This window comes from Coloeus monedula (assembly GCF_965178545.1).
Source record: "Coloeus monedula genome assembly, chromosome: 6".
Lineage (NCBI taxonomy): Eukaryota > Metazoa > Chordata > Aves > Passeriformes > Corvidae > Coloeus > Coloeus monedula.
This window is the reverse complement of record NC_138786.1, coordinates 49,880,082-49,892,642: the sequence shown is the minus strand read 5'-3', so window position 1 is coordinate 49,892,642 and position 12,561 is coordinate 49,880,082.

Here is a 12,561-nt window from a genome sequence, read left to right as displayed (position 1 = left end):
ACAAGATGCACGATGAGGGGTAAAACTAGACTGCATTAACTTTGCAATGTTTGACCTCCATTTTGCACAGATTTTAACAGATAGGTCACTCTGTGCCTTCATTAGTCATCTGTCTCTGCTGGTTTTGGTGCCTAGGCCCTACCTCAGAAAAAATGCACTTCTGAAGTGCTTAGAGACAGCAATGCTGTTGTTGAAGTCAGGGAGCCTGACCTGGCACTGCCCCACAGTCAGCCCTAAGTGGGGATGGAGATTATCTGAGAAGTGCTTTTGTTTTGTATTTCCAAACAGTATGACCTGACATCCAGCAAAATTAAGGCTTTTGAGAAGCAATAGGGAATGTTCTAAGCAGCAAGCTGTCATATTTGAAAAGTAACATAATGCACTTCAAAGTTACTGTTAACTCTCTTGTTTTGTCTGAAATGCACCTATTGAAATAAAAACCATAAATAGCCACCAAATCAGAAAAAGTCTGAAAGACAGCCACCATAATTTGCCCTTGGCTAACATAAAATCATATATTAAAAATGTCCAACAACATCTTGTTATGCTGGATTCTTTTTCTGCTCTAGGTCTCTTCAAGCCCCTCTTTTTCTGTAGGGCTGAAGTACCTACCTTCCAGTTTACTAAGGTATTACTTTTGCAACTGCCTTGCAAGGAAGGAAATGCATCTGGGGATCTCAGGTCCATGTACACTAAAGGAATTCCACAAGATTGTGGAGAAGGCTAATGCACTTGTCTTCCTTGGTTGGAGAACCGGGTACTGCTACCCTCCTTGGTATGCATTATTTCCAGAAAATCTGGAGCTCCTTGATGACTGAGAATTCAAGGAAAGAATTTCTCATGAGCCCTTGGGAAAACAGCTGGCTTAGCCAATATCTATTATATGCACAATCATGTGCATATTCTTGCCAGCTATATTTCTTTGAAGATATGCCAGCATAGGCAGTATTAAAGGGGCACATCAGGTTTTTAGTCTTTTAAGACTGTAATTTTTGCTAGCTTTGTTAATGTTTTCCATGAAACTTGTTAGTCCTCATTTGTAAATCTGTGAGTCTTTAGGCAAGTACATCACATTTACATCAAAATTTTGCATGCCTGCATGCTATGTGGATGTCAGTGGGAGCTGTAGCCAGCTGTATTGATTGTCTGTACTGAAGGTAGGATTGATTTTAGCATTCAAATATGGCACTGAAAAAGGAAACAGAAAACCACAACTTCTGTCTAATTTAGGAATACAGCTGTTGCTTCCAAATCTCTGCAGGGTCTGTGGCACTCACTCATGTACAGTGCATTTACACCGCCCTTTGTTCAACTCTTATTTGAGAATGAAGTGCCCAAAACTGAGCACTATCTATACTGTTCTCTGAGGGACACTCTTCAACCCTGGACATTCACGTTAAGACCAAAAAACATCAGTATCTGAAGTGCTGTAAAAGTCTTGCAGAAGTCCAGAAAGTGGTCGAGCTGACCCTGGTGGAGCAGTTCAGATGGAAGAACCAGGTCCCTCCCCAAAAGAGCAGATGGCTTTAGGTCAACCTTGAGATGCAGATTTCCCTGCTGAGGCCCACATGTGCATATGGATGTGAAAGCGAGAAAGCAGTATCAGGATTCCTTCTCTCTGACAGCATCAATTTTAAAAAATTTAATTTCCCATCTTGCAGGCATGAGAATTTTTGGTAGCCTGTAAGGGTTGTAGGTGGGAGAGTAGGTTGTGTGAAAGTCCTCTCATAACTTTTAAATTAGTTGGATGATATCAACAATTCCAAACTAAAAAAAACCCAACCAACTATCTTAAATAAAATTCTGAATGCCTGTCACTTTTCCATCTATGTCCCTATATCTTGCACTCTCTGTGCTATTACAGAAGGAAAGTAAATTAGATAAAAGCTAAACATGAGCCAGCTCTCTGACTCAGCCATTGAACCACATGTTGTAAGGGTTCAGGGGAAGAATTCTCAGTTGTACCAAGAAAAAAGAGGGTTTATTAGTTTCTACAGGTTTCCAAAAATGAGACAGTCTGATCTGGAACTGATCTGAAACTCATGCAAGAGCCTCAGCAAAATTACAGAAACAACTAAGAAAAACAATTTAGAAAACTTGCATTCCTAAAACTGCAGACTTAAAGAAAATAATTTTCCATTCCTTTGACCAGAAATATTATTAGCTAGTAAAACTTTCAGAGCACCAGTAATTATGAGTACTACTTGGTGAATCCAGCCATCTGGTTACAGGGTAAATATGCCATTGCAGAAATAAGATTTCTGTGGTCAAGAAAACACTAAAACAAACCTAGCTAAACAGAGGTTCATTGAATATTTCCTAATGATTCCTCTTTTGCTTCTTTTAGCTTCATTTTCCACTGTATCTCAAAGGTCTCATGAACAAAGAATTTCATTATAAAATTACCCAGGATCATGGCAAAATATCAGTTAAAGCCCAAATGAAGACCAAACTAAGTAAATATTATAGTGCTCATAAGCACTGAGTGGCTGGCTGCCTGGGTGGTGAAATCCCATAGACATAGTAAATCTCTTGTTGTTTATCTCACAGAAATGAAAATGTAGGAGGAATAGAAAGGCCCTTTGGAACTACATGCTATAAAAACCCAGAAAAAATTCATTGGAATACAAGTTTTTATTGGTTGCTATGTTTACATACACTGCAGGCCAGAAGAGGACAAATGTCTTGACAATACAAATGTAGTCTGGTCTCTTGTTTTTCATAAAACACTGCATGGGCAACACATTACTCACTCTTGTTGGAAAAAGCCCTTTTGCCTCTAAAGGTCTACTCCAAAAGGGAGAAGTTTTTCTTCCCTAGTTTTACTTGAAGCTGAATGGCATATATAGAATGGAAGCTTTTTCTTCCTAGGATATTTCACCTCTTGTGCTGTGACATCAAAGCTCACAATTATCTCAAAAGTGGTGACTTCAGCATCTTGCATAATTGGTGGGAAGAAGCAGGGTTAATCATTCTTTTAGCATTTCCCCAGAGCGGTCATATTGAAGGAGCCATCATACCCCAACTGAAATAAGACAATTTCCGTCTCTTCTTACCAGAACAGAGCCTGATAATTCCTATTCCACTATGGAAAACTATAAATCCCCCTACTTAACTCCTTCAACACTCTAATGAGTAGTTTAGTTGTGAAATGGTAGTGTTTGGGGGGGGTTATGTTCAAGAGAGATTTTGAAAGAATAATTAGATAAATGAAGGAATAGTCTTCTGTAGATACAAAAATGCTGCTAGTAAGGATTTTCTTGCTATTTTCTAAGTCCGTGAGAGACTTTTCTCTCTCACAGAGGTAGCAGAGTTATGTAAACAACCAAACACCTGCAACCTTGAAAAGTCTTGTTTATGGTATAGTAGAAAAATGTTTTGACAATGGATGTTTTAGGATTTTAGCCAATCATCCCCAAGGCGTGGCTGATCCTTGTCCAATTAGACTATGAAGAAAAAAGTCTATAAAAGAGTTTGTAAAATAATTAAATGAACCAATCTTGCTGCACAATTCCTGCCTGCTGGATCTTCTCTCCTCCTCCTCCTCCCTACGGCTGCGGGACACGCTGATATACCCTAGGGCCCAGGCCTGCGGTAATAGTCTTCATTCATCAATATACCACTTAGAGGCTTCCTATTTAGCCTTAATTGAAGAGCATCTCATCATGACACCTTTGGTCTAGAGGCTTAATTAATCTTAAAACCACAAGCTAGGAAGTTGTTCAACACTCAGGAAATAAAATAGGCATGATTTGCTATTTGTTATCAGCTTAGTGTCTGTCAGTAAGTTTATTCAAAGTACCACGTAGAGTATAGTTGGCATCAACTTTGTAATTATTATTTTAATTAATCTTAATATTTCTCTATATTTGGAAATGTAACTGACTGAAATACTCTTTTTCTAGTAATCAGACATGGGGAAGAGAATAAAAGTGACACAGCTTCAAAGGAGAGGCTTATTTTTCAAGCATGAAATGCAATTTAGAAAAGATGTCTCAAGAAGAAATGTTGCATCTGTCACATGCAACCAGAACTACACTTGACAGGATTGATGAAGAAAACAACTTTATTTGATATGTCTGAATCTGGAGCCCTGCTGCTGTTGGCTTTCCTCTGAAGAACTTTGAATCAGAAAAGCAGGGGAAGGAAAGTATTTGCTATATCCTATCAGCCTTTTGCAAGAGAAGCTCTGTGAAAATCCCATCGCCCTTCATTTCTGGTATGAACCTTAGGAGACAGCAAGAAACAGCAGAGCCGTGGGGACCCAGGAGTGCTCAGTGTTACTTTTGCTCTCTTGTGCTGGCATGCAGCTGTGCCCAGAAGAGCAATGTTGTCACTGCTTGCTCTCCAGCTACTGTACTAACTTTATTTGCTCTGTTTAATGTATAACAGTGGGCTCACTGTGTAAGCCTGTTCAAACAATATAAAGACAGTGCAAAAAGCAGTAAAGGTCAGATGAATGTGATGGGGTCCTTTTTAAAGTGCCATGGATACCATTAGATTTTAGTAGTTAGGGACATTAAACTCACATTAGCTATCTGTGTCACAGATTAACTCATTCAATTAATTAATTCATGCCCAGCTGATGCAGCTCACTAGGCCAATGACAGTCTGCTCTACACAAAGAAGCTCTTCTTTAGCCAGCTAAGAAGGCAGATGGTTTTTTCACTACCATGAAGATGATTTTTTAATTAAATTTTTAAAATTTTAAACTTTTAAAGAGTAATAGGGCAAGCACGGATCACTGAGCACAAATTGTAGAAAGATGCAGGATTTTTGGGAAGGACTAATTCCCATCATTAGGAGATAACTGGGGTATTATTTCTTTGGTACATAAATGACTTCACAGACTTCAGCCTGTCAGAACAGAGGCATTCATGTAGCATGAAACAGATGCAGGAGGTCCCACAGCAGAAAACCTGAAGACAGAAACAGGAAAGTCAAAAGCAAATCTGCAGCTTCCAATTTATGGACATACTACCTCTGGCTGTTTTTGGGTCAGAATGCGGGGGTCTGGGGGGCATGAAAGAATTGGTGCCAGTGTGGAAAATGATGATCAGAGCCTTTTCTGTGAAGGTGACTGAGAGGTAGGGAGGGACAGGAGGGGCAGGGAGAAGATGGAAATGTTTAAGAGATAAAGATGCTTTGCCACCTCTGAGACCATTTAACCCTTCACAGGAAGACCATCTGGCAGGGGCAGCTCAGGTAAGGGAGAAGAGAGTTTCTTCCCCTGGGACAGCTCTCTAAGGTTTCTGCTGCAGCTAAAGACTCCTGCCAGAGTGCAGCTTTCACCCACTGCCTATCTGCCTAAAGCCACACACACAGATGCACACACTGCTCTTCTTAATACTTCCTCATTGGGTTCAGACCCACCAGCTAAATCAATCTTCCTTCTGATCACATCTCCTAACCCCCTTCTTATGCCTAGCTCAGAAGTATCCATCCTAGAGCCCCATCCTCTTCATGATGAAAAAGAAAAGCTGCTTAGCAACAACTGCATTTTTCTGGAAGAATGATAGGTATAAATATCTGCTTTCCACTCTCGATTTCTTTCATCATGTATTACCTGAATTTGGGAACACTAGCTGAGAAGAATTGAGAACATATGGCATTCCTGGCTGTATATAAACTCGTGATATATACAGGGCACTGCCAAGACAAAAGTCTTGAGAGATTCTATGATTGTTGTGTGGGGAGACTAGGGGTAGCTGCTGTTGCTATCTGATCACCTGTAAATAGCTTCCCATTTTGTGTGATTCCATGTAACCCTTCTACCACAGGAATAATTATCTGCATTTGGACCCAAAGTCCTTCACTCCACTATCACCTTTGCCTAAAGAAGCTCCTATTCCCACTACCAGTGCAATAGTGTGCTGTCTGGTCAAAACATGGAATATCTGAATAGCTGATATTTAAGAACAGAGAGAAAATAGGAAAGAACAGATGGAGCCCTCACTGGTGTCACAACATGCTGGAACAAACACATGGAAATTCCTGATGGAGTTCAAGGTGAAAAGGTTGGCTTTGTGGTATCCTCAATGCTTGTAAATAATACTAGGATGTTTCACTTCACAATTATTCCTTACATCTTGAGCTTCTGGTGGGGAACAGAATGAGGGTGAGCAAACAGCACCTACAGGAGAAAGGGGTTTGTAGCTGACAGGTTAGAAGGTTGCCAGGTAAGAAAGCACAAGGGGTCCAACAGGCTTTTACTACAAGGGCAAGGCAGCACCGCATGAATTACTGTTCCACTGGCCCTTCCTTTCTCTTTGTTCACAGCTCACCAGCTGCAGGAGCACTATCAACTGGTTGTTACCAGGGATGAGATGGGAACTATAAAAACGTGTTATGTTTCATGTCTAAGGGCAACAAAGGATCTAAATTAGGTGCTTTAGAAGTACAGACTCCATGTTCCAGTTCATCATCTTATGGGCTATCTCTGGTTTCTTGTTGGTTTTCTTCCACCTCTATTTTACAGGAAATTTCCCTTCTTGATCCTAACCAGAAACACAGACTTCTTTCTGCACTGTTTTTTTTCCAAATGTGAGTTTAATTTATTGAGCAAACAACTGCACATTTCACATTACTAGATCATCCTCCTCTGCTCATACTGCCTGAGTCCAAAAGACAAGGGGCCTCCTCTGAGTTGATTGATTTCCATCTCAGACCTGGGACCAGCTGCTCTCTCACATTCATCAATATTTTTCTCCTTAAACACACTTGAAGATAATAGAAAAAAAAAACCAAGGCATGAACAGGCTTTGTAAGAACAAAACTATTAAAAATATTTCATAGCAATTGATTACTAGAATATCATATGCATCAATTGTGTCAACTATTCCTTGTACTTTCATGGCATTCAGGAGTTTCATTCACCAGAAGCAGAACTCAGCTCTGCTGAACTGAGTGTGCGTGGGATGGGAGCCTTTCCCCTTGGAGGCAGGTTGGTGCCTGTACACAGTCCTCCACACCCTTCCCTAATTCCCACTGGTCTCATCCCCAGGTCTGCTCCTGAATGAAGCACCATGCCAGAGCAGTTCAAACAACCAATTTCAGATTTGCCCTTTGGACGAAAAACATTTTCAGAAAACCACTTTTCATTTTCTCAGTAAATGAGCTGAGAGTTTCTCCAAGAGATCAACAGGATTTTTCTGATCCCAGCTGAAAAGTAGCAAATTACTGAGCTGAGGGAGGCATTGTAAGAGTCAGACAACATTTTAAAGAAGCTTCTAAAATACTGTTCCAGTTCAGAAACTGTCAAAATTAAATTATTTAGTTTTTCATCTAAAAAGTATTTGGGAAGAAACTATGCAGCAGATTCAGCAAAAGCTTCAGAAGTTTATCTGGGCAGCCTGACACAACATGTCTGAATGAAGATGAGTTTTGACAGGAGTATTTCACCCTGTCAGAGGCTCTTGCCTCTTCACCATGCAGCTGACCTTCCCCTAACTAGAAAGTCCCTCGGCTTTGTGAAAAAAGAAACATAGGTAATACCGACATTATTTGCTGTTCCTCAGGAATGATTATCTGTCCCTAGTCTGGTTAATGTTTATGACAGAGTCTGGGTTTATAACATTGTTCAACAGATGAAAGGATATGAAGAGCAGGACACAGACCCTGTTCATTGGAGATAACGGACTAGAGCAGGAATAAATATCTCTTAAAAATGGCCATATTTAGGAACAGCTACTGAGCATCAGATCTTTCACAAACTGAAACCTTCATAGCCCCAAAAACCTGGCTTCTCTATTTAGCTTGACATCTCCAGTCACCCACATGGCCACCATCTCCTAAAAGCTGGGTGGCTTTCTGAGAAGTAATAAAGAAGGTAGAAAGTAAAAACAAAATCATACAAGTCTTGTCATTATAAGCAAAACAAGACTAGCAATGAAACTTGGCATGAAAATGCATTTTTACTGAGTAAGAGATATTTCAAGCCAGTTTTCCTCACCAAAAGACACAGAGCAACTCCTGTCTGTTAATATCAGTGCACTGTTTGGCCAGATGGTGTTGGATGTTTCTGTGTATGCCCAGGTTACTTGTGGTGATGGCCAAGAACAGCTGGGTCTATTTACTACATGTCCATGATCACCACCATGTAAGTAGTTGCAAGGTATAATCAACGTCAGCTGAAAACTGAGCTAAATCAATGCTGAATTTGCACAACTGTCTGTTTAAGTACTAGGAAATACAGAAATTCATGTGGCACTGACAAATACATGTCAAGACCCTCTGTGCAGGTATCTTTATATTCTCCTTCGGGAAAGGCACCTTGTTGAAAAAATTGCTGCATAATTCTTAACTCAAGTGTATGAATATCTGTGTTTGGAAGTGAGACTGAGGCCTCAGAGTTTTACCTCTGGAGAAATGTAATGCCAAGTGAATGTCAGTGGAGCAGGATTCCACCAGTCCTGTCTTTCACCAAAAAGTACAGCACAGCCACCTTCATCCTGGCATTTCCCAACTGCAGCAGGTTGCAGTTAATGTGTCCCACTGAGGTGCCCAGCATGTGACAGCCCTTCCAAGAGTTCCAGGTTTTATCACAGGCAGTATCCCACTTCTGAGGTGTTCAAGTGCATAATGATCACTACATATGGTGGATGAGACCAAAAAATGAGATTCTGGGGGAAGAGAAGACAGTGCAAATGCTGGAGCAATCAGCCAAACACACAGGAGATGGTAGACTCGTGGGGTGTAAAATCAAGCTAAATAATAAGCTAGTTTTCAGTCTACTGGGTATTTCTGTAAGTGTCTCCAATTTCTGTAAATCTCCAATTTCCTAGCCATTTCAGAGAGATCTAAAGGTGTCTGAGCAGAGGTGATGTGCTTTTTAAGGAGGGATTTGAAGGAAGAAAGCATTTCCACAGGGTGTGTACAGAAGTTGATACCCCCTGAGCAGCTTCCAGAGCATAAATCTCTTATGTCTCACAGCTCAGGGCAAGAGGTGTGCAGACATTTTAAACCTGTGGAAACCTAGGACCTTCCTTTGGTGAAAGAAGGAACTACTATCAAAATAAAGATCTAACACTGAGTATGTTCAGACCACATAGTTTTAGAGCATAGAAGCAACAGGTTCACTGAATCTTCCTCTTCTCTATGGTTCTCCACAGGGAGCAATTGCAAGCAGACACAGAGAGGAATGAGATTTGTCCACATAAATGGTAGGGAACTGTCAACACTTGTTCTCAGACCCACTCACATATATTGTGTATTCACGGCTCAAGAAAGAAAAACATAAATCTACTCAATAATAAATGTATATGTGCAAGATGAATTAGTGTGTACTTGGACATTTTCCAAGCTCTGCTCTTCTGTGCTAAAGGATTTTATCACTAATCAGTGATAGCTATCCCCACTGCAATCACACAACTTCATCTTCAGAGATGCTGTATCTTGTCCTGAGGGCAGACAGCAAAGAGTCAGACCTGTTGAGACACCTGCAGTCATGTTTTTTGCACACATGCTTCTTGCACACTAAGGAAGAAAATTGAGTTAAATCCCAATGTCTTGAGCTCCCCACTAAGGACATATCTGAAAACTTACCATCCTAAAGGACATATGTGAAAGAAAATGGCCGTATCAAATATTTCTTTCATAGCAACTTTTAAAATAGCCCATTCAACTTTCCCTGATCCAAGGTTCAGCAGTTTCTTTCTCTCCACCACACAGACTATTAGAAAGTGTATCATTAGCAGGCCTGAATTACAGGCAGGCCTAGAGAAATCAAGGCAGCTACATGGATTCCTACTGAGATCCAGCCAGTGCTGGGAACTGTCGAAGTCTCTGAGGAGAAGGGCACAGTCTTGTGCAGTGCTGCAAGTCTGAGCACAGGCAGCACCACAGAGGAGTGTGAGCCACCTGCCATGGCTGTGGTGTGCTGGGAGCATGGCAGATGGTCCACCAGATTTGTTTGTTCTCAGTGTGCATTTTGTGTACTGTGCTCTGGCAGAGCTTGTGTCTGGGCAGCCAGGAGGGAGGTCTGCTTGCCTTGTGCTGGCTCTGCCGGGGCACACCAGAGGACAAGGGAGATGACACCTTCCCAGCAGCTGAGTGTTTCAGGGAAAAGCCTCTGGACTCGTGATGAGAAGCAGAAAGGAGTTTCCCTGCAGGATGAAATGCAAACCTGCAGTGCAAGTGGAGTCAGGGACTCCTGAGAGCATGGTTTCACAGTCATTTTTTGTTAGAAAAGTAGGAAAATTTATGTTGGAAGGCACCTCTGGAGGTCATCCAATCCCACCACCTGCTCACAGCAGCACCAGCCTGGAATGTAGCTCAGGTTGCTCAGGGCCATGTCCAGCCAGGTTTTGGATGTCCTCAAGGACAGCAGTTTCACAGGCTCACACAGTGATGTGCCCTTGTATTTGAGCTCCCTGTGAACACTCCTTTTCATAGATCTCATTTGTGTTTCCCTTGCTGCAGCTTGCATCCTGTGCCTTGCTCATTACCACTGGGCACCTCTGGCTCCATCTGCTCTCTGACATAGCCCATTAGGTGGGGGAGGACAGCAAGTGCAGCCTCGCCCTTGGTCTTCTCCAGGATTAAAAAGACCTGTTCCCCAGCCTCTCCCCACTTGTCCTGGGCTCCAGCTCCAAGAGACCATCAGCCATCCTGGAGAGATGGCAGGGATGCAGGGGGATGAGACATCTCTGGCAGCAGCATCCTGTACTTTGGTCAGGTTAAAGCAATTGTGCAACCACAGCCTAAGAGAAGGAAGCAGACTCCAAGCCAGATTTTGGAGCTGATAGAACATAACTCTCCTTGGGACCCAGAAGGTCTTGACTGCATTGCAGAAAAAACTGATGATAGACTGGAAACACGGGAAGGAACTCACTGCAGGGGCTCAGGGGACAGTACTGCGTGTGCATTCCCTAATCGGAGCTGGAATTTTTGTCTGAACAAGACACTCCCCCTTGGAGTGAGCCCAGACCCTGTGTGGGGCTGGCAGGGGGCAAGACCAGTGCACAGCATGAAAGCAAAGAAGAAGGAACTTAAAGGTGAAGGTCTGCTGTATTGTCACGTGGAAGCACTGGAGCAGGCACTTGACACAATTGTACTTGATCTGTACTGGCATTTGTTCCAGCAGGTCACTGCTGAACTGCTCCCTGTAACCACGAGTGCCTTTCCTCTTGAAACACAGAGCTCCACAAATTAAATGTAGCCTGGCAGGGGAGAGTGGGATACAGCTTTCACCGGTTCCACACTGACATTTATTCAGTGCTATTGTTGGAGGGACTCTGTGCTCTCTGCACTCCAGAAGGCATCATCCGAACAGCAACAACCCACTGTGTTTTAAAATGGCTTTTAGGGAAATTAGTTAAGAATTTTAAAAAGATGAAAGTGTTTCTCTACTAGAGGAGCAAGAACACAGTTCTTCTAACTTAAATAATTAATTCTTTTTGGACTATGGCCAGCCTGTTTTCAAGGGAATTCACACTGTATGACTCTTTAATGTTGTCAATTTACTAAAAAATGAAACAGTATTATTAAGGTATTTTAATATTAATAATAATAACCATAATAATAATACTTTAAAACTCCAGAGTAACTTGGGGTTCAAAGTAATAAGACTAATATTCCAGACCAAGAGAACCAAATGGAAGGATTCCTATCTTTCAGAATACCAGAACAGTGCCTACATAAGCCTACTGCCTGCATAAAAAGAGAGCTGCAAGTTCATATGCAACATATTCTGATATCAAATATTGAAACAGAGTCTCAGAAAATTTCAGGATGGCTTGCATGATTGGATGAAACTGTTACAAAGATGAGGAAAAAGAAAACAGGTGCCACATTGGATATAACACTGGAGATGGATACAGATTAGATTTCATTTACTTCATTTTCCCTCTTGGACTCCTATACAAATGTCAGCAGGTGAATGGCACTTCCAATTGCAAAAGTAAATTGCTCTTAAATGAAGTCATGTTAAGTCAATTGTTTTTTCCTTCACTTTTTTCAGTAACTTTATTCATAGCTGAACTTTTCCATTAATTGTGCTCTCATTTTTCTCTCGGTGCACGTGTTACTCATCTTCAGTCTGAATATGTTTTAGGTAAGCCTCTGTAACCTCAGAGGTTATTTTCATTTGCTAGTTTACAGAAAAACAGGCTGCATGTGCCCGGCTGCTTTTCTCAGTCTGTAAACAATTAAAAAACATTTGCTAGCAGTCTGGATTAAAACTCTTGAACCACTCTGCTTACCTTTGCACAGGTGAAAGGCACCCACTGAAGAGAAAGAGGAAGAAGCCAGGAAGGAAAGGATTTGCAGAAGCGCCAACACCCCTAAATGCATAGAACCTTCCATGCTGTACCTACTGGTAGTTTCAACTGTGCAGGCATACAGGCTGGAAAAGAGAGGAGAAGAAATGCTTCCATTCATTGCTAACCCCTGAGGAATGGCCCAGAGGAAAATCCTAACAAAACACTTACCCTGTTATTGTAAACCTTTTCTTTCTGAAAGATTCCTTCTTTAATGTGCACTACAAGAAAAGGCATTTTCACCACAAGAAAGACATTGAGGTGCTTGAGCATATCCAGCAAAGGGCAACGGAGATAGTGAAGG